The 21,328-nt window shown below is 36.7% G+C and overlaps 1 long non-coding RNA gene across 1 annotated transcript; it reads left to right on the top strand.

The window, feature by feature from the left end:
• Positions 1–17,075: 17,075 nt before the first annotated feature.
• LOC107199870 lies at positions 17,076–20,291 on the top strand. Its single transcript, XR_001519340.1, has 3 exons — positions 17,076–17,177; positions 17,800–17,916; positions 19,206–20,291. It is a non-coding gene; the product is annotated as an uncharacterized LOC107199870 (long non-coding RNA).
• The last annotated feature ends 1,037 nt before the right edge of the window (positions 20,292–21,328 follow it).

Here is a 21,328-nt window from a genome sequence, read left to right as displayed (position 1 = left end):
GAACATGTAAATTCTTCAGCAACATTTTTTACCCAGAGCTTAATTGATTATTACAGAATGCCTCCAGGGAAACACATTCGTAATTCACAAAGGACAGGAGATAATTATTTCCTTCTGAATCAACTCTTTTCTATTCCCACACTGTTTCAACTGCTTAGTTTATTTCCCATTTTTGGGAGGAACTCCTTTGGAAAGAACAGTGGTAGCAACAGGGACCACCTTTCCCACTGCAGGACTGTTTGATGGTAGTGGAGTGATGCCAGCTTGAAGATAAACTAGACAGCTCAAAAGTCTCCTCTTACATAATGTCTGAAGTGTGTGTTTAATTCTACTATGTAATGATTTTTGGACACTTTTGTTAGATTTAAAGAAATTTGTTTTCTCCTTACAATTTCCCTGAGAGGAGCCACTACACCAATTAATTTTTATGATAAACTATTCTTCAGTTTCCTTTCAAATTTTTTAATAGAAGTAAAGCAAATTAATGTATTGAAATTATTTTAAAAGACATTTTTTTGCCAATTTTTATACTTTTAAGAAAAAATTAGCATTTGTGCCTGTTTCAATGGCAATTTCTAAATAGGGACAGGTCATCAGTAAGAGATATCATCAGCTCCTGCTTTTGGAGGGATGGTTAAAATGAGCACCTGAAAATATTTACTTATATTATTATTCTGGCAAGTGAACCCTGTAAAATGTTTAAAAAGTAGATCAAATTAGTATATCCAAGAGCACTGAGACATAGAAACAAAGCTGAAACAAATAAACAAACAAAAGATAACAGCATACATATAAACAAAATATTATAACCAAGATCTTTAACATTTTTCAGGTTGAAAAGACTTTTAACCACTTTACCTGACTGCTTCCATAAGAGAACTAGGAGTTCAGCAAAATATTCCTGTTATCACCTTCATGGGTTCACAGAAGCATCAGTTAGCCTTAGTGGATGTGCCCAGGCTCTAATTTAAAACTTCTAATGAGGGAGGACTGCACTGTTTTTAATTTGCTCTGGTAGCTAATTATTAGGCCTGGCTGAAGCTTTTTGTTTCAGATTTGACAGGCTCTTGGATTTTCCACTCAATTAAATACTTTGAGAAACATTAAAAGTCATGCAACCTTCTTTATTTTGTTTCTAATCTAACATTTTTAGAGTCAGGTTTCAACCTCCGGCTTCCTTGGTATGTTTTTCTATCATGAGCTCTCTCTCACTTCAATGTATTTAAATTTTGTCTGCTCCTTTGATCTTTCAGTAAAACATCAGCATCCTTACAACTCAAAGCAGACAGGTCAATCTTAAAAGTGAGACAAGAATGCAGAGCCCAGATTCTGAAATAAAAATTATTCATAAAAAGTTATGAATAACCACTAGATGTTTAAGAGGGAAACAGAGGCAGCTTTTACCTGAAATCAGAGAACACCTGGAGAGGTCCAAATGAAAACACAGTTGGAATAAAAAAGATTAAGGGCAGCAGTAGGAGTTTTAGGAATTAAAAGTGACAGGAGAGATTGAGAGGATGCAGGCAGGGTTTTAGGAGGTAATAGTCAATGTGTGAAATGACAACAAGACTGAGAAAAGTCATAAGGAGGAGGAAACAATGATGATGTGGTAAATAATAACAAATCAAGGAAAAAAACCCTCTAAGAGTTAAAAAAATGGTATTAAAATACTGTTTCCCACATGCCAATGCAATGATTAGTATTCCTGAGACTGTCAGCAGAGGGTATTATGGACAGATATATTTTGAGGTAAAACTGAAGGTAAAGTGTTGTGATCACATGGTTAATCAACTGGCCACTCGCTCTCAGTAGTTTCTGTCCTGTTATATTTACAGTCCCTTGGACAGAGTACTGGATAAAAAAGTACTGGAATAATTACTGATGCTTTAGTATGGGCAATAACGATATTTTAAGACTGAAAGGAAAAAAGGAGGCATTAGTATTCTGAAACAGATTTTACACCCTAAATTATTAATAATCTAAAGTTTAGAAGAATTAGCAGGTTTTGCAAGACAGTGCTGGTGGGGAACCTGTAAATAGTTTTGGAATGTCAATTTGCTTCCTCAAAAACCTCTTCCCATCACAACTATCTCACCAGGAGAACCAGAGCCAGGGTTCATAAATTGAGAAAAATGACCATGTAAAGAAAGACCTTTGACTTCCTGAAAATAATCATAGAGCCTATTTTCATGGACAGGTGCAGATTGACCCAAGGTGTCTGGAAGCATTTCTGGTTTGGTAGCAATGTACCTGTTTTACTCCAATACTATGCCTAGATTATTTTGTCCAGATCTTAGTAAGACATATTTCCTCATGTTCTAGTGAAATGAACTGCTGACTAAAATAATTAAGTACTGGCTGTTTTTCTAGTCCATCTAAAACAGAAACAGGAACCAAACTTACTGGATGGTAGTATGGATCCATATAGACTAATTTATATGAAAACATGCATCTAACTTATTTATGCTACTTTTATGTAATTAATAATGTAGGAGACATTCATACATTACAATCTTTTTGCCATTTTAAATTCTCTTTGACCTACTCTTTGAAAGTTACACATTTCTATTTATTATTATGTTGTTAAAGGAACTTGCATAATATGATTGGATAGCAGAATTTTTTTATATAAAGATTAATAATGACCCCTTATAATGGACATATCTGTTGTCTGGGTGGAAGTTTCTGGATGCTTGCATTTATTCAAACACTGAATCATCTCTGAAGGACACTGTAATTTAATCATAATGAACTCATATCAATGTTTATTTTTGAACATTATATTCCTTTTCTACAGATGCAATAATTTAAACACAATTAATTAGCTTAAGTATGTGATTTTGTAAATATAACAGTTCAAGCATGTTGTTGAAGAATGAAGTTTTGAAGCTTTTTCCTTCAACATATTTTGAAGTAGGATTGATATAGTGAAATTTATTTTACTAAATGATTACATCTTCACAGTCGATGATGCATATTTGGTAGTCACCTGATGCTGCTAGAGAGGATGTTAAAAATTATAAACACTTGGAGAAAACACAATTCACTCCAAGTAAATGCTTAGTATGTGTCAGATGAAGTAGTATATAGAATATAAAATATATAGTAAAGTTGTAAATATGCCCCCTGCCCCCACCCTGTGGGGACTCTAGGGTGTCAGATTTACAAAACCAGATTTAATCTCATTAATTCACTGAGAAGATGTGCAAGTGATATATTAATTTGATAGTCAAATCTGATCACCCTCCCTGGTACTTAAGAAATATTATTTTAGAAGCAAATTAAAAATAAACAAATAAACAAAATAACATCATTGACAAGAAAAACAAACAACCAGGGAATAAGCTCTCAGTTCTGTTTTCACCTCTTCTGAGGAAATAACCAAGAGAAAATGCAGAAGTAATGCCAAGAATTATCAATAAAGAATTCTAGAAAACCTAGCTTAATTGAGCAAAATTAATGAAATTGTGAGTAGTTAGAAAACCATAATGGAAGTTTACTATTTCTCCCTACCTTACCATATTTACCCTCAGCAAGCATTTCTAAATATTGTGGTCCAAATTTAGTAAAATGAACCCAGAATACAAAATAACAATATATCCACCAATAATAAAGTATCCTTTGTCTTTCCACTTAAGTTATCCCAGTTTAAAAGATCAGCAGTTAACAAAATGACACTCACCACAAATTCAAATAAAGACTTGTATCTTAAAGTAAGCCTAGTTCTTAGGAACTTCCATCCCACATAGTGATAATATACAAATTAAGTAAGTAACAAATCCAAGTCATTTTACAGAGAGAAAAATCTTGGAAACCAGGAGCTGATAGGTATAAAAATATAACTAAAAGCTAAAGCTATGCAACTGCCCATCAAAGGAACAAAGATCTTGATGTGAAAACTGAAAACACTCTGAACTTCCCTTCTTTCAAACAGACCTCCAAAGTAAAATTAGCTGTTTAGTCTCATTTTCAAATTTGATTTATTAATATAGCTGAAGTCAGGCAAAAATGACAGATATGGTAAAAGCCAAGCATATTATAAATTGCATTCCAGTTAAATCAGCAGTTTTAGCAGCTAAGCTTTCATCATTTCAGAGCAGAGCAATATAGAAGACCACAGAGTATGGCATATTTGGTAAAATGCACAAAAGATAGTAATTTAGATCAGTGAACTTGGTAGAGATACCCCTATTTGTTCTGTACTCTGTCATTATCTTTGCACATCACCCTTTTAAACCAATGCCTCTCCCTCTTCCCCAGTTTTTATGTGAAAATAGGAAGAGTAATACTTTCTTGATACCACATTCTGTCATCTCCTAAAATCCTGCTTTTTAGCTATGCTGACAGAGTAAAAACAGTAAAATGTCTCCTATATGGATGGAGTTTACTGTTAAATGAGTGTTTTACGCAGTTATAATCTGCTTCCAATCAAGAAGGGTAGCACAGTACACAAATGTAAAATACCCTCTTGCAAAGATAACTACATACATCTCTCAGCATGCATCAGGTGTTTATCATGTGATATTCCACATTCTTTTGTCAAGAATGGCTCCAAGGGTGCTTAAAAGCCCAGCAAGCTGCCAGTGTTGCATGCCAGCAAGTCATCCTTAGGACTGGCTCTGGCTAATGATATGCCCAGAAAGGAATGGTGGGACAAAAACCCAACAGTGCTCATCACTCTCCAGTGCTGTGTCTTTCAAAATTCACTAGCCTGGTGTTTTTAGCTCTTTTCACCTTTCTGTGTCACAGAACTTCAAGACAAAATAATAGTTACATTTTCTCCTTCCTAGGTTTTCTGGGATTTTTCTATCTGAACTTTGATATTTCCTGCCTCAGAGGAGGAAGGGATTTGTATGCAGCTTAAATCTAATATGACAGTGACAGATACCACATCTCTGGAGAATGCAGTTCAGCACACTTCCATAAAACCTCTAATAATCCAGCCTACTGATGGACAACATTGCCATTTTTGTAAAAAAGTGCCCCGCATCTCCTAAATGAAAGCAGTTCATATATAACACACCTATTTAAATGGCTTGGCTTTGGGATGTCAGGATTTCAGACCTCTAGAGCTTAAGGAAGGTACAGCTCCTAGTAGTTCTTATGAACCTAATCTGAATTTTATCATTAGATCTCCCCTCCACATTTCTTTTTTTTTTTTCCCAAGAAATATTGTTTTGTTTTAGGCATAAACTACAGAAAATTCTTTTTTTTTATAGAAATCAGCCTGCATACAATAAAAGAAGGCAAGTAACATTACAAATCACTTACTTTGATAAAAGTGGATGAAGAAATGGTAGGACTTAGTATACTGTATGTTGACAGAAATTAAGTATAATTCCCAGGTCAAAACTCTAGACTAAATGCAACTGCTAAAGTTAACAATCCCTTTATATACATAGCAATGTTGTATTTGACACTAAGATAATGGAAATAGAAAAAAAACCCAGAGCAACTAAATGGGTAGATTATACTAAGACTTTGTCTAACAAGAATTATTCTAGTAATTATTTTTATATTTTTCCTATGACATTGGCTTAGTCAGACAGACATGATTTAATTTCTAAGTTGTCTTTTTTTTCATTTTCCCTCCAAGTGTATGTACAAATATATAAAAGCAGGAATATAAGAAGGGAGACACTGACACAAGCATTTTACTGTTCAATATGATCATTACTAATGAGTAAATTTATAACCTGTGTGGGAACCTGATGAGGGTTTTTTCAGCATTTACCTTTTTTTCCTTTCTTTCTCCTTTTCATATGCATCCTTCAATGATCATTTATTTGTTTTTAAATATCTTTGGGTCCTTTCCAATGCATTTTTAAGAATTCTTACCTAAGGTTCAGGCTAAGATTGTATCATCAATATTTCCTGCCAGCCTCCTTTCAGTAAGTCATGTCTGGTTTGACATAATATACTACTAGACCATTTCTGGGTGCACTTAACAATGGTATTTTAGGTTGGAACAGGAAGGAGCATTTGACATGCAGCCAAAATGGAGCTACTATGAAGCAGACACCACTGAACCTCCTTTCAGTTTAATCTTCAGGCCTTCAGCACTGTTTTGCTCTACAAAACCATTTTTGTTCTGCCATGTTACTTGCCAATAGTTAAAATCTCTGTAATGCAAACCCCACATATACACAATCCCTCTTCCACATATAAGAATGTAACATTTTGGGGTTTTTTTTTGCTGCTGACTGCAGCCAGGTTTTGGCTAGGTCCTGAATGTCTTTCCTGCAAGAGGCCCCAGCTCTTTTACATAGATTTATCAGCTCAAAGGCAGGGGTCACCCCTATTGAAATGTTTGTCTTCTTTCTGGTCTCTCTATATCATCAGCCCTGCTTCCTTTCTCATTGTTCCTTCCCCCTAGAAATGCTAAAAGCCTTTCTTTAATCCTTATGGTCCATCAGTCTGGATCTAGTGGCAGCACACCTCCTTCTCAGCTCTGTCACCTCTTTCCACTCAGCTCATGCCCCAGGTTTCTTCATGAATGTGCTTAGCTTAGTCCTCTGTATAAAGGTCTCCTCTTCTGGCATTTACAGGGAAAGAGTTACAAAAGAAAAGCAAATTGCAATCAAAAATAGCATGCAAATTGAACACAGAACAAAGGTTATTTAAGAACAGTAGGTATACTTGACAAGGACATGAAACTCTGAATTTATTTACATATCCTTTTGCTACAATTCTCCAAGTATTATGTATTAACATTCTACAGGAAAAATATTTTTCTAAGTGATTGCAGTATTACATAAATTTTTTATTCTCTTATTAATTTTTCCACATTGGGTGATACCTACAGAATTAACATGACTGTTTTATAGGTATTCTTAAGAAGTATGGTGGTTTTATACTTGAATTTTGTGTAAAAACCTGCAATTATTTTCACCAAGAAATTCAGTAATTTTCACTTAAATAACCTAGGCAGGATGATGGCTTCAGATATAATAGAATGGCTTGTGCTGTAAGGGACCTTAGAGATCATCTAGTTCAAACTCCCCTACCACAAAGAGGGACAACTTTCACCAGACCAAGTTGCTCAAAGTCCCATCCCTAGCCTTGAACACTTCCAGAGATGGGATATTCACAAATTGTTAGCCTGTCCCAGTGCCTCACCACCCTCATGGTAAAGAATTGCTTCCTAATATCTGATCCAAACCTACTCTTTTCTAGTTTGAAGCCATTTTCCCTTGTGTTATCATTACATGTCTTTGTAAAAAGTCTTTCTACATCTTTTTTACTGGAGTGCTGCAATTAATTAGGTTACTCTGAAGCCTTCTCTTTCCCAGGCTGAACAATCCCACTGCTCTCTGACTTTCATCATAGAAGAGGTATTGCACCCTTCTAATCATCTTGGTGCCTTTCCTCTGGACTTTCTCCAACAGGCTGATGTCATTCCTGTGCTGGGACTCCAGAGCTGGATGTAGTACTGCAGGTGGGGTCTCAGAAGAGCAGGGCAGAGGGGCAGAATCCCCTCCCTCACCCTGCTGCCCACGCTGCTTTTGATGCGGCCCAGGACACAGTTGCCTTTCTAGGTTGCAAGCCCACATTTCTGGGTCAAGTGCAACCTCTCATACACTAGTACCCAAAAGTCCTGTGCAGAGCAGCTCTTATCTGTTCATCCCCAGCCTGTGTTTACACCAGGCGTTTCCCCAGCCCAGGTGCAGCACCTTGCACTTGGTCTTGTTAATATACAGGGGATTCACATGGACCAAGTTCTTGGGCCAGTTCAGGTCCTTCTGGACGGCATCACATCCTTCAGGTGTGTCATCCATGTCACATATCTGCAAATCGTCTGAGGATGTACCTGATCCCTTTCTCTATGATGTTAATGAAGATATTAACATTGGTTCATAACACTGAAGTCTGTTGGGACTTTTATCTATCTGCTGTGGTGCTACTATAAATCTACGGCTGACAATTTTTTTTTGAGGTGTACTATCTACAGATTGGAAGTATTCCATTAAAAACACCTGTTCAGTTTGATTTTATTAAAAACAGGACAGAAATTCATAGAAATTCTTCCTGTGTTTCTCTTGTGGTTGTCCTCTTATAACCTCAGGAAACAGAGGAGGTGGCCTGGGAGTCTCAGTCATCCCCTGGATAAGTGTGCAGCTCTGCAGGGTGTAGAGTCCTCATGTCAGAGCTTCTTCTAGTCTCAGTGTTGACAACTCAGCTCCAAGGCCACCCCTTTGTGTCTAGTTTTAGACTCAACTCTCCTAAATTCCCCAATGCCATCCTCATCATGCCTCAGCTTCATCCCCATCCAATCACTGTGACTTTTCCATAGAAAGAAATCAGGTGTGCACACTGGATAGCACCTGTAGCATGGCAGAAAGTTCTGAATACCTGAGTATTTGGATTCTTGACCCAGTCACTCTTGTGAGTCTAGATAGACAAAACATTTTCAAGATGTTTTGTGAAAATCTGGTAGGACTGACAGACACCTGGAAAAAATTAATAACATATTCTTACATAGTGGATAGGAACAAACATTTGAAGTGCTGCCCAGGCATGGTGTGCAGGAAAGCAGAGTGACACATTGTCATGTTTTATCTCCAGATAACAATAAGCACCACTCAGCCTCTTGAACACTTTGCCCTCTGTGCAATGTGGGAGAGAATCAGAAGAGTAAAAATGAGAAAACTCATGATTTCAGATAAAGCCACTTAAATTGGTAAAGCAAAAGCCTTTGCTTTGTATACAAGCAAAGCCAAACAAGGAATTCATTCAATACTTCCCATCAGGTGTTCAGCCATGAACATGAAAGCAGGGCACCATCATGCATTAGTGATTACTTCAGAAGAAAAACGCCATCACTCCAAATGTCTCCTGTCCTCTTCCCCTAGATTTATACGCTGAGCATGATGCTACATGGTATGGGATCATCAGCTGGGGCAAGCTGTCCCGGCTGTGTCTACTCCCCACTCCTTATGCACCTGCTCACTACAAGGGTGGGGTGAGAGGTAGAAAAGACCTTGACTCTGGGTAAGTACTGGTCAGTAATAGTGAAAACATTCCTGTCTTATCAATACTGTTCTCTGCACAAATCCAAAACACTTACTGATCAAAAGCATAAACTATTAAGCTATCCAGCTACTGTGAAGAAAGTTAACTCTCTCCTAGATAAAAACAACACTTGAATATACTTGAATATTTGCCCTGATCATTACTCAATCATTTGGGTACAGAGCTGCAATAACAAATAAGTGACCAAAACTTAGATCACTTGTTCATTTTTCCCCTTGGTGATGTAGCAAATGAATATAATTATATCAATCTAGTGTTAGTGACTGGTAGTGTGATAACTGGACTAAATATTTACAGGTGAGATAATCAAAAAAATTAAAAGCCTATGAGCAACAGTACTGCAACAGTACTGCAAGCTGAAAGATCAGCAAATATTCAAAATCAAGTTTTAACTACAAACTGAAAGTGTTGCAAATATCCAAATACCTCACATATTCAGTTACCAGTTATTAATGTCATCAGTCTACTCTGTCTTGAAGTGGTGCACTTCTAGAAAGGACAACATTTGAAAACAATGGCATCAAACTGAGCTTTTACATCTACAGAGACTATTGCAAAAATTGTTTGGACAACTACACAATCATTTATTTTTACTAATTAATAGAATAGCCTCTCAGTTATCAGGCATCATTCAGAAACACTGCAACATTGTAAAATAAATTTGCACACTTAGGCACCTTAATTTCTGTGATAAAGAGGTAAATTAAAATAAAGACTAGAAAAATTACTGACCTCATATTGTTATTAGTTTAGCAATTCCATTCTTTGAGCAATTTTTTAATAAAAACTCTTTTTTTTGTAATCCTGAATACTATATAAAAACTGCAAAGGCAAAACTTAACTTTAAGAACTAGTGTAGATCATACCAAAAATGCCTTAAGAGAGCTTTTACCACATGAGTAAGATGATCTTTCCCAGTACACAGGACCGTTTTCCCTACCTTATTCAAATCACATGCACAGGGAGAAATAAATTCATAACTTTGCATAATATTGCGGCAAAAATGTCCTGTAAATGCACCCGCATGTACAACTCTGATTATGATTAAAGTTTATCTTATTATAGTCTAGCTAAGAGGATCATTATATTATATACTGTGTCATGATTAAACTGCTTTTTCTTAAAGTAGCTTGAATTTATGTTCAGACAGCTTTTATATTCGTAAGCTCACAATACTACTCCACACATCCCCAGAGAGCACCCCAGGAAAGACTATTCAAAGTACTTGCACTTATTCTACTGCAATGAGCATTACTCTTAGTACTGTAGTAACTCTAAGTCAAATACACATAAACCCCTGTGTATAACATGCTCAGTTTCAGATGTGATCTGGATTAACCTTTAAATAGAAAGAAAAGGTCTGCTGCAGATCTGTGTAAGGCTTTTGGCAATTTGAGTCATATATTGGTCTCAGTCCTGTCATCTGAAGGAAACAGAGATTTTGGCTGATTCGTGGCTGTAACACTGCCCAAAAGTAGCGACTGAAAGGTAAAAAAAATATCTTTAGCCTCTGCTTTTCTCATTTTTTTAATCAGAAGGGTTGTGCTTTTTTTGTGCAGAAGACAAAATTTTATCTTTAGTCAGTGTCTTGGCTTTAGGTATAGTAATATTCTGTTGAGTGTTACAAATAACAGGAATAGACCTGTACTATGTGTGTACATGCATATATTCGATCATTCAATATTTTTGACTAACTGGAACTAATGAACAGATTTTCAAAGCAAGCCTTCCATCCCAGCAATTTAAATAAATTGCTTACAGGAAAGGTTTTTTATGACATCAGGTAAAACCTTGAAAGGTTCAGTAGTGACTTGAGGCATGTTTAAACCCTGTAATGGAGAGCTGACCTGAGCTGGTACTTCCACTTGATGCAGAAACTAATTGGCCTAAAAGGTATTTGTTTGGTCCCAAAAGGAATATAGTTGCATAAGACTAGTTCCACCTCTGCACTAATAAACCTTGCCTCACAGATGTTTTCTTAACAGAGCTTTTACAGATGTACATATTATGCCACATATAATATCATTTCATAGAAAGTACAAAGAATATTTTTTTCTAGTACAAAAATGAATATAGAAACTCTTGCACATTTAGGTGAAGTTTGAAACACTCTAACAAAAGCAATCATGTTATTTTCAGCCTTGATTATTTCCTTTTTCTGCTTCTGCCACTTTCTGTATTTCTAATGAGGCTTAATCTTTACAGTAGGAATTCCAATGCTCAGCACATTATGTAGGTAAACAAGACCTTTGATATTTGGCTATTTCTGTCCTTTGAACAAAAACAGAAGAAAAAATTAGCATTCCAGATTGTCACTTCTGATACATTCACACTTCTTAGTTGGGAAGCTTGTCCTATATGTTAACACACATTTATTGTTGATATAAAAAGGCTTGCCAGCATACTGTGAGAGTAAAACATACTGCGGCTATAAATGGACCCAGGAGAGGTATGTATTTCCCTCTTTCTTAGGACCTAATAGGGCTTCTGATATGTTAAATTTGACAGGTCCATTTTTTTTTCCATTTGCAGGATTTATCAAACAGCCCAAGTCTCTGAAGTCTCTTAAGGCAATCTCACCATGTTCTGCCAAACACAAAAACTTTTAGGAAAGTGCTGAACTGTTTATTCCTCCTCTTATAGATTTACATATGACATCCTACAGGGGTCATTCTTACATTCATCTTATTTCCAATAGCACAGGTTAATCAGATATCCTGATGCCATATCCTAATATTATTCATAAGCTGCTTATAATTTTTCTCTGTTCTATTTGTTAAAGTCAGATTTTTCTTTCTTAACTTTCACTGTCTGTAAGTCTAGAGTAGCAATGTAACCAGAGAAGTCAAATCTAGCATTAGTACCCCCATAAGTTATCAAGCAGTTTTCAGGGTTTTGATAAATACAGAATTTGTTTTCTAGGTTCAAATAATAGATACATATTTCACTAGATCAAGGTACTCAATGCCTTAATCAGTCTGGCCCTGACCTTTTTCCGTGAGGGGCATCCAAAATTTCTCTGTCTCACCTTCTCCAGTGTCTTGCCACTCTTGTTGTAAAAAATGTCGAATTCATATGTCTGATATGAATAGACCCTCTTTCAGCTTAAAACCACAGCCCCATGTTCTGCCACTACCCACTTAGTCAAAAGTCTCTCTCTCTCTGTTTTGTAGCCCCTCCTCAAGTACTGAAGTGCTTGATGTTGGCCGATGCAAAGCTTAACATGACCCAGCAATGCATGCTAAGAGCCCAGAAATGCAATCATATCTTGGACTGCATCATGGCCAGCAGGGCAAGCCAAGTGGTCCTGTTGCTCTACTCTTCTCTCATAAGACCCCACCTGGACTGCTGCATTCACGTCTGGGGTTCCCATCATGGCAAGGACATGGACCTGCTGGGGTGAATCCAGAGAAAGGCCACCAAGATCATTAGAGGGATGGAGCACATCCACTATGGAGACACAGTCAGTTGGTTGTTCAGCCTGGAAGAGGAAAGGCTCTAGGGACCTTAGAGTAACCTTCAAATACTCAAGGGGGACTTAGAAGAGAGCTGGAGAGAGAATTTTAACAAAGACCTGTTGTAAAAGGTCAAGAAGGAAAGACTTTCAACTAAAAGAGGACAGATTAGACATTAGGAAGAAATTCTTTACTATGAGGGTGGTGAGGCACTAGAAGAGGCTGTCCAGAAAAACTATGGATGCCTTGTCACTGGGAGAGTTCAAAGGCAGGCTGGATGGGACTTTAAGCAGCTTGGTCTAGCAAAAGGTGTACCTGACCATGAGAGTGGGTTTGAACTAGATGATATTCATGGTCCTTTCCAACCCAGGCCATTATGTGAGTCTCTGATTCTATTATTCTACCATTCCATGATATAATGAGCTCTCCCCAGAGCCTTCTCTTCTCCAGGCCAAACAACTTCAATTCAAAACTGTGTTCATAGAAGTGCTGCAGCTCTCCAGTCATTTCCATGGCCCTTCCCTGGATTTTCTTTAACATGGTTGTGTCTTTCTTATTCTGTAGATCTCTGAGCTGGTCATAGTACTACAAGTGGGTTCTTAGAAGACCAGAGTAGAGGGGAAATTTACATGCCTCCACTTGCTGGCCATGCCACCTTTTATGCAGCCCAGGATCTAGCTGGCTTTCTAGAGTGCAACTAGCATTGCTGGCTTATGTCCAAATTTTCATCTACCAGTACCTTTGAGCAGTTCTCCACCAAGCTGCTTTCAATCTCTTAAAAGACCAGGGTCTCCTTTGCTCTGGGTCCCTCCTTGGAGGCACCAGCTCAAGCTGTTATTTTGTTATTTAGTTCTTGCATCAAAATTAAATTATTGTAAGAATTGAGACATCTGAGACTCTACTAATGGAAACTTGGGGTAGAGCCAGTAATCAAACCCTCTCTGACTGTGTGGTGTGCTGTGTGTAGGGAGGCGAGTGTAGCACTGGCCAGCACCCAGGAGCCACCTGCTGTGGCTTCAGCTCAGGTGGTATGTTTGTGACTGCCAGAGTGGCTTCTGTATGGGTAGACAGGAAAGTTTCCTTAGCGTACAGAACATTGCTCTTCTGCGACTGTCCTTCCTGAAGAAAGTTCAGAAGTGTGTATAAATACATGATGATAGAGAATGTGGAGCCAGGCTCCACAAAGCAAAAGAAGCAATCAACAGGCACAAACATTTATAAAGAAACTAGAATATAAGAGTTTAATTTTTTAAATAGCTGTGAAACACTATAAGAGTATGCCTAAAGAGGATGCAAAGTCTCCACCACTGAAGACGTTTAAAGGATGACTGAAAATGATCCTGGGCAACCTGCTGTAGGTGTCCATGCTTGAACAAGGGGGTTGGACTAGGTGATTCCTTGCAACAAAAACTGATTTTTGGTTATGTGATTACTCTTACAAACCTTTGCCATAACGCATCTGCTCAATGCACACATATGTGACTATGTGTATATACACACTCCAAATACATTTGTTTGCTTCCAATAGCTTTTACTACTGTAAATAGGATTATTTCACTTGTGTCTTAGATTAGTTAAGTAAGCAAACAGTGATAGCACTACAAGCAAGTTGGTGGCAACATCTGATATGGAAATTAATTTTTTTTTTTAAATTATAACATTTACTTTTTTGTTTTTAAAAAAAATTACCAGTTAGTTTTACTCAGTCTTGTGACTAAGTTTTGCAGTAGACTTCATTCTTGTTCTTGGCTTATGTGTTTGCATATATAAATGCTTAATGTGTTTTTGTTTACTTGGAAAAATAACGGTCGTTTAACCAAAGTTTTGAAAGGGAAATTAGGAAGTCTTCCAGCTTGTCTTGACCAAAAAAATAAGCTGTGAAGAATTCTTGTACAAGATGATTGCTTTTGATATTCACCTCAGAAATAATGTTTTTTTTTTGTTTCAGAAAACACACATGTAATGAAAATTTTAGTGACTTACATGAAAAATGTATGCCTTTGGGAAGGAAACTAATGTTAAAGAATGCTGTATCTGTTTGCTTACACATCCCCCGTGAGGAGAGTGTTGTCTACAAACACAGTTGCAACTGATATTAGAGGCAGTAATAACTTGGTATGAGGTTTTGTTAATTGAGGATTTCTATAGTCAGAGTACCACTGAAATGATTTGAGTAGCTATATATAATTAGTATTTTAAACTATAGCTAGTATAGTTTAAAATACTAATTAAATTGTAAATTCCATTATTTATTAGTATGTGGAAAAAACAGTTCAGTGAAGCTGTATAAATTCTACAAATTGAAAATGCAGAAAGTAGTTGAAATTGTCTTTCTTGCCTGGCTTTTTTAATGTGCACTAGTTTCCTCTTCTTTTAAAACGAGAAAAATGTGAACAGCTGTTGTAAGGCACATTTACACTTCCATGTTTTTTGTCAAAAAATTAATTTCAGTAATGGTAAGAGACACTTGTAATGAGTATGTTCAGAATTCTTCTATTTATAGAATTCAGCATCAAAATTATGCCATATAAGTTTGGAACCTGAAAGTACCAAAGACCCTTTCATGATGAACCTTCCATTCATCAGAGTATGGACAGTCTATGTCCCTGTGACAAGTGTGATTAGAAAGAAATTGATTTACTTATTACACCACAAAGACAGTTATGCATTTGAAGATAAAATAACAGAGCTGTCAACCTTCAGGTGCTGAATGTTTTGAAGAGCTAAAGACAATCTTGGCAGACATTGTAAGGAAATGGTAGAAAGCGTCTCTTCAAGATATAAGGGAACCAGTTGATTTTTGCTGTGATGAATGATTTAATATTATTGAAGAGCTACTATGTCCATTATTAGCCAATTTTCAAAACGAGTTTTGGTAGGGAAGTTTCATATTGCATCCCAATCTAAAGGATTTTTTTGTGGAATGTACTTATTACACAGAATTAGCTCTGAACTCTGCCTCCTCCCTTCAGCGCAGGTTAAAGATGTGAAGAGAAGACTTCCTACTCTATTACATTACTTGGATGGAGATCCGTGCCACAGCAAAAATACAAGGGTTATTCATATCTTAGAATTGTCTGAGAATAGCCACACAGAAATTAGTGCTTGTCTCTCCAGAAAGGTGAAGGCATCTGTAGGCCAGCTGAAGCACATCTGCACCAATGCATACAGCTCAGGCACCAAACAGGAGGAGCTGGAAGCCATTGTGCTGTAGGAAAACTATGACACAGTTACCATTGCATAAATCTGGTGCAAAGGTGCACACAACTGGACCTCAGAAATAGATGGCTGTAAAATCTCCAGAAGGGATTGGCTAGGAAGGAAAGACAATGGGATAGTCCAGTATGGTAGGGAGTGGTTTGGCTGTCTGGAGTTTCATGACTGTTATGATAGGACTGAGTGTTTATGGTTAAGAATCAGGGCACAACAATGCAGACATCCTGGTGGGGTGTCCACTCAACCATGATGAAGAGGCAGACAAAAATAATCTATATGCAGTTGGAAGAAGTTGGCATGATCAGCCCTTTTTCTTATGGGTGACTTCAACTCATCAGATGTCTGCTGGAAATACAATGCAGCAGAGAGAAAGCAGTCTAGAAGGCTCCTGGAATGTATGGAATGACAACTGGTGAGTCAGCTAGGAAATGGACCCCACTGGATCTGTTACTTGTGAACAGAGAAGGACTGGTGGATGATGCGGTGCTTGGAGGTTGTCTTAATCATGGCATTTAGATCTATATCTAAATAATGGAATGTTCCATCCACAGAGAAGTAAGGAGCTGGGGTCAGCAAAAATGACACCTTGGACTTCAGAAGGACAGAGTTAGCCTGTTTAGGTGGCTGATTGACAGTGTCCCTTGAGAGGCAGCTCTGAAGGGCAAAGGAGTCCAGGAAGGCTGGGCATTCTTCAAATAAATGTTAAATCCCTAGGAACAGGTCATTCCCAAGTGCCAATAGATGCACTGGCAGAGAAGACCGGGCTGTCTGAACAAAAAGCTTTGACTGGAACTCAGGCAGGGAAAAGAGAGTTTATGACTTTTGTGAGAAGTGGAAGGAAACTCAATACTACAAGGACATGTGAGATTATGCAGGAAGTAAATTTGAAGGGTCAAAGCCCTAATGGATCTTCGGCTAATTATTGGTAATATGACTATTGTCATAGGAAAAAAATGAAACAAGTTTCCATAAATACGTCAGCAAAAAAAGGATGGCCAAGAAAAAACTCAATCCTTAGTTGGATCCTGGGGAAATATAGGTACAAAGCCTTGGGGCCAGGTTTGTTTAATATCTTTATCAACATATGGACCTGTAAAAGGTTCAAGATGAAGTGCCGGGTTCCTGCACTTTAGTCACATCAACTCCATGCAATGCCACGGGCTTGGGGAAGAGTGACTGGAAATCTGCCCAGAAAGAGTGTGGACAGCAGGACTAGGGCATTCATTGCCCTCCTGTACTTGGCACAGTGAGGCTGCATCTTGAATACTGTGTTTAGTTTTGGTTCACTCACTGCAAGAAAGGTATCAAAGTGCTAGAGCAAGTCCAGAGAGGGACAACAAAGTTGGCACAGGGCCTGGAGCACAGGTCTTATGACAATAGCTGATGGAACTGGAGTTGTTTAGCTGGGAGAAAAGGAGGCTCAGGGGAGACCTTATCACTCTCTATAACAATCTGGAAGGAGGTTTTATTCAGGTAAGTGTTGGTCTCTTCTTCCAAGTAACAAAATGAAATGTCCCCAAGTTGCACCAGGGGAGATTTATATTGGGTATAAGAAAGACTTTGTCATGGAAAGGTTTGTCCAACACTAATTGTGAAGGGTTTCCCAGGGAAATGGTTGAGTTACCACCCCTCCAGGTATTTTAAAATTGTGGGGATGCTGGACTTGGGGACATGATTTAGTGGTGACTTGATTGTAAGAGTCTAATGGTTGAACTAAGTACTCTTAGAGGTCTTTTTCAACCTAAATTACTCTATAATTATGCTATTATCACCTCAAAATATCTCTGTGTCTCTTCTTCAGCAATGCTTCAATATTTTAAATACGTGCTAGACGTATATTAAAAATTAACTGAAGTCAGTGGAATCTAGTTTCTTACCCAAGAATGTACAGGGGAGGAGAATTTCCTAGATAATAATTTACAACACTTGCTTTCTACAGAATAATGAGAGTAAAGTATGACTGCATGTACATATTTCACTTACCATCACAAGGCAGATATAATATTAAGTAAACTCACAGTAAACTTAATAAAAATTTACAGCCTTTTGACAATGGCACATATCTTCCTAGATTCAAAAATCTGCTTTTTCATAGGTCTTATGTCTGAAGTATTTGGTTTAAGTTATCATTAGACTGTTTTTGGACTATTAGTTGTGTGTCAACAGCATTGCAAATATAGTGACAACATCTGATTCATTTTGAAGATGGATTGTAAGTACCAAATACTCTGTTCTCAGTTCTTCTGAATTCTGAAAATGACTGTCATTTATAATACTGCCTGTTCTTTTAATGACAACATTCACATACCAGACTAAAAATATTGCAGTAGGAGACAAAATTTGCTACCAGCTTGCTCATGTATATGACAAGAAGAGGAATAGCAGATATCAACAAAGTAAAGATACCAGTAATCTTAGCATCTTGAATTTATGAAGAGCTCTTTTGCTTGTTAAATAAATAGAGTCCCTCCAATTGTTAGTAAAGTTCTCAATCCCAGGGTGGAGACTTTCTTCTTCAAAACAACATAAGTTACCATTACCAGTTGGACTTCAGCATGGCTATTATAGAACTATGGAGTCAATATGAGTAATAACATTTTAAAAGATGAAACAGAAAAATTCTATATATTTAATAGGATTTATTTATTAATCAATTCATAAAGACAAGGAAAATAAATCTAAAATTTCTGCAAACCTGAACTAGATACTGAATTCAATTACTTCATGATTTCATACATGGCAATTAAAAAATCTAGCAATAGTAGAGTATCAATTTTCAAAGTGAAGCATTGGGATTTAAACATGTGAATTCTAGTAATGTCAAACTGAGTCACAAACCTGCAAATCTGCATTTGGAAATGTAATGTTTTGTGTTAGAAGAAAAATTCCGTGTGAAATGTGAAATGATTTAGAAGTTAAAGTAAACACATTTAAAAGTAAAATTTTAACAGAATATTTTCACTGACACATACAATTTCACGAAAGTGGCCTGGAAGAGTTTCTTAGAGTATATGGTACAAAAATGAGTTTTGGACAGTTTCAAGTGTTATTTCAAATTTTTTGCAAATATGAAATGGATTATACATTCTTCATTTCTTGAGTATATTTTTATATTTCCTTTCCAAAGTAATAAGAAAAAAAGAGTTGTTATACTTTGCACAGTTTTTATTTTTGTAGCTAGTATGCCATCTTTGTTAAATAAAAGTAGTAAACATTTAAATATTCTGGATTACAAATGTAATACATTAATGAGGAAGAAATAGAATTTCATTCCATGTGTCTGCTTATTAGAGATCAGTATAGCTCCTATTGGTATCAATGACTATTAAAATTTTAAACTCAGTAAAACATACATCAATCAACTCTCCTTTTAACAATAAAGTACTTTCTTGCTCTAACATAGCCTAAGAGGCCATCTGGATATATAAATTTAAAATGTAAGCTGTTTATAATGTATAAATGACATTTAAATAAGGTTCTTTCCCATCCCTTATTTTACAGGTTCCTTCAGAATAAAGTACAGAAGTATGGATGTCATGAGGCAAAAACATCAGTCTCATGCTTTTGGTTGTATCTAGGATTTTTTAAAAAAATTGTTAGACTAGAATTATGTTTTTTGAAATCATATTATGTTGTTTTCAAAATCACACGAAGATGATCTTGAGGATTAAAGCAGTAATAAAATGGATAAGTAAAATTTATTCTGTTCTCAAGTAATTCATGCACTGTTAGGACAAAGGAACTTGAAATTATTTCAGAAGTGGAAAAATAGCTATATTGGCTGTGTTCATGTAGAAAATAAAAAAATTACATAACTAGCATGGCATCCCAAAACAAAACATTCTCGTAAGTGGATTTGAAAGCTAAAGGTCCTCGTCCATAAATCCATACAATTATTCTCTGATGAAACACAACTCAAATCCAGGTAATTTTATCTTTGCATTATGAAAGAGAAAATATCAATTTAATGTCTATCTCAACAAAATAATTATCAGCCTTTCTTCTGGAAGCCAGGTCTTAAGAAAGGAATAGGAAGCATAGATGGGATAAGAGCTAAGTTTCCAAAGTCATTTCCAGTAGCAGGATTTGGCTCAAATAACATTGAGGCAATCCTGCTTTCTATTGACAGACCTCAGTGATTGTGACTAGACATGATGTAAACTCAGCTGAAGCTGTAAAGAGTCCAATACCTCACCAATAAAGGTGAGTAGAAGGAATCTGCACGTTGCAACTAGCTATATGTCTTTAGTATATCTAATCCATGTTCACATGCAGACCAATTCACAGATGCCCAACAAAGACCATCTCCAATGGGGTTTTAAGCCTGTAAAATATCAAGGCATTTGTAAGACTGATTTGCTTTGTTTTCTACCTTCAGACAAGTTTGTAACTAAAAATTGTATTTATGAGGGTACTGAATGTTTACACTAAATTTTCAGTTCCCAATGATATTAAGAGCAACTACATATGCGCAGACTGAAGTATGATTTGAGCTTTAACAAATAAATGCATTAAAATCTTGGCTATGAAAAAAAAAACAAACACTATTCTTATGGTTTTTCTGCAAAGTCTTATTTCCCTTAATTTTTTCAAATAGAACCTGGGAACCCATTCTTCACATGAATGAGCATGAGTTCATCCCCTTCCATTTACTGAAAAATACACCAGGTTCCTTATGTAGCAGAAACCCAAGAATTTTTCTCCTGATGCGTTTAACCATGCCACAGACAATGTGCATAACTAGAGACAAAATAAGTATAACAAAATAACCACATAACATCATAACCACAGTTATGATCCGATTATAAGAGATGCCTCTGCCTGAATTAAGGTGCAAACAAGACCATATGCAGAAGTCAATAGCACGGATTTTATTTAATAGTAGAAGTGACACAGAGAGAAAGAAACAGGAGGAGAGGCAAAGAAGGGAAAAGGGAAAGACAGTGAGTGAAAAAGAATGATTAAACAAAGACACCATACCACATGGATGCCTGTGGAATCCCATGGTTCCTTCTGATCTTCTCAGTGGTGTGGGTCCCAGAGTCCTTCTGGAGGTGTCGCTTGTCACAGTCCAAGTCACAGGTATGCACAGGGCACAGATGAAGTTCCTATAACTTGAGGTGTCATGTGTATATGACCAATGCTGAGAAAACAGACATAAATAATGTATGCAATGTATAATTTTCCAGTCATAGAGACAAGACATGTCTTGTTGGAGGTGTTCAACTTAAAGAACCAGAAAAGAGGCAAGAGAAGAATGAGTAAGAGAGAGCAATGTTGTAGAGACATACAGTGCAGTCTTCCTCAGTAGGTAAACTTCCACTTAGAAAGCTAAGATCAAAGCTAGCTGGTAGTATTATTTAAGTAATTGAATGCAAATGAATGATTCTGAATTTTCAGAATAATAAAGTTCTCCATCAAATAAACAATGAATGTGCCACATACCATCATGAGTCAACAACACATCCTTGTAGCAAAAAAGACTAATGGTGTTCAGGCCTGCATTAAGAGGATTATTGCCAGCAGGGACTGAAGTGTCTCTTCTATGAGGAAAGACTGAACTGTGATTTTTCAGTTTGGAGAAGACAAGACTGACGGAGATCTTATAAAAACACAATGACCTG

Source organism: Parus major, chromosome 1, assembly GCF_001522545.3.
Source record: "Parus major isolate Abel chromosome 1, Parus_major1.1, whole genome shotgun sequence".
NCBI lineage: Eukaryota > Metazoa > Chordata > Aves > Passeriformes > Paridae > Parus > Parus major.
Note: the sequence above shows the minus strand (reverse complement) of the source record. Positions and strands in the feature narration are given on the sequence as shown.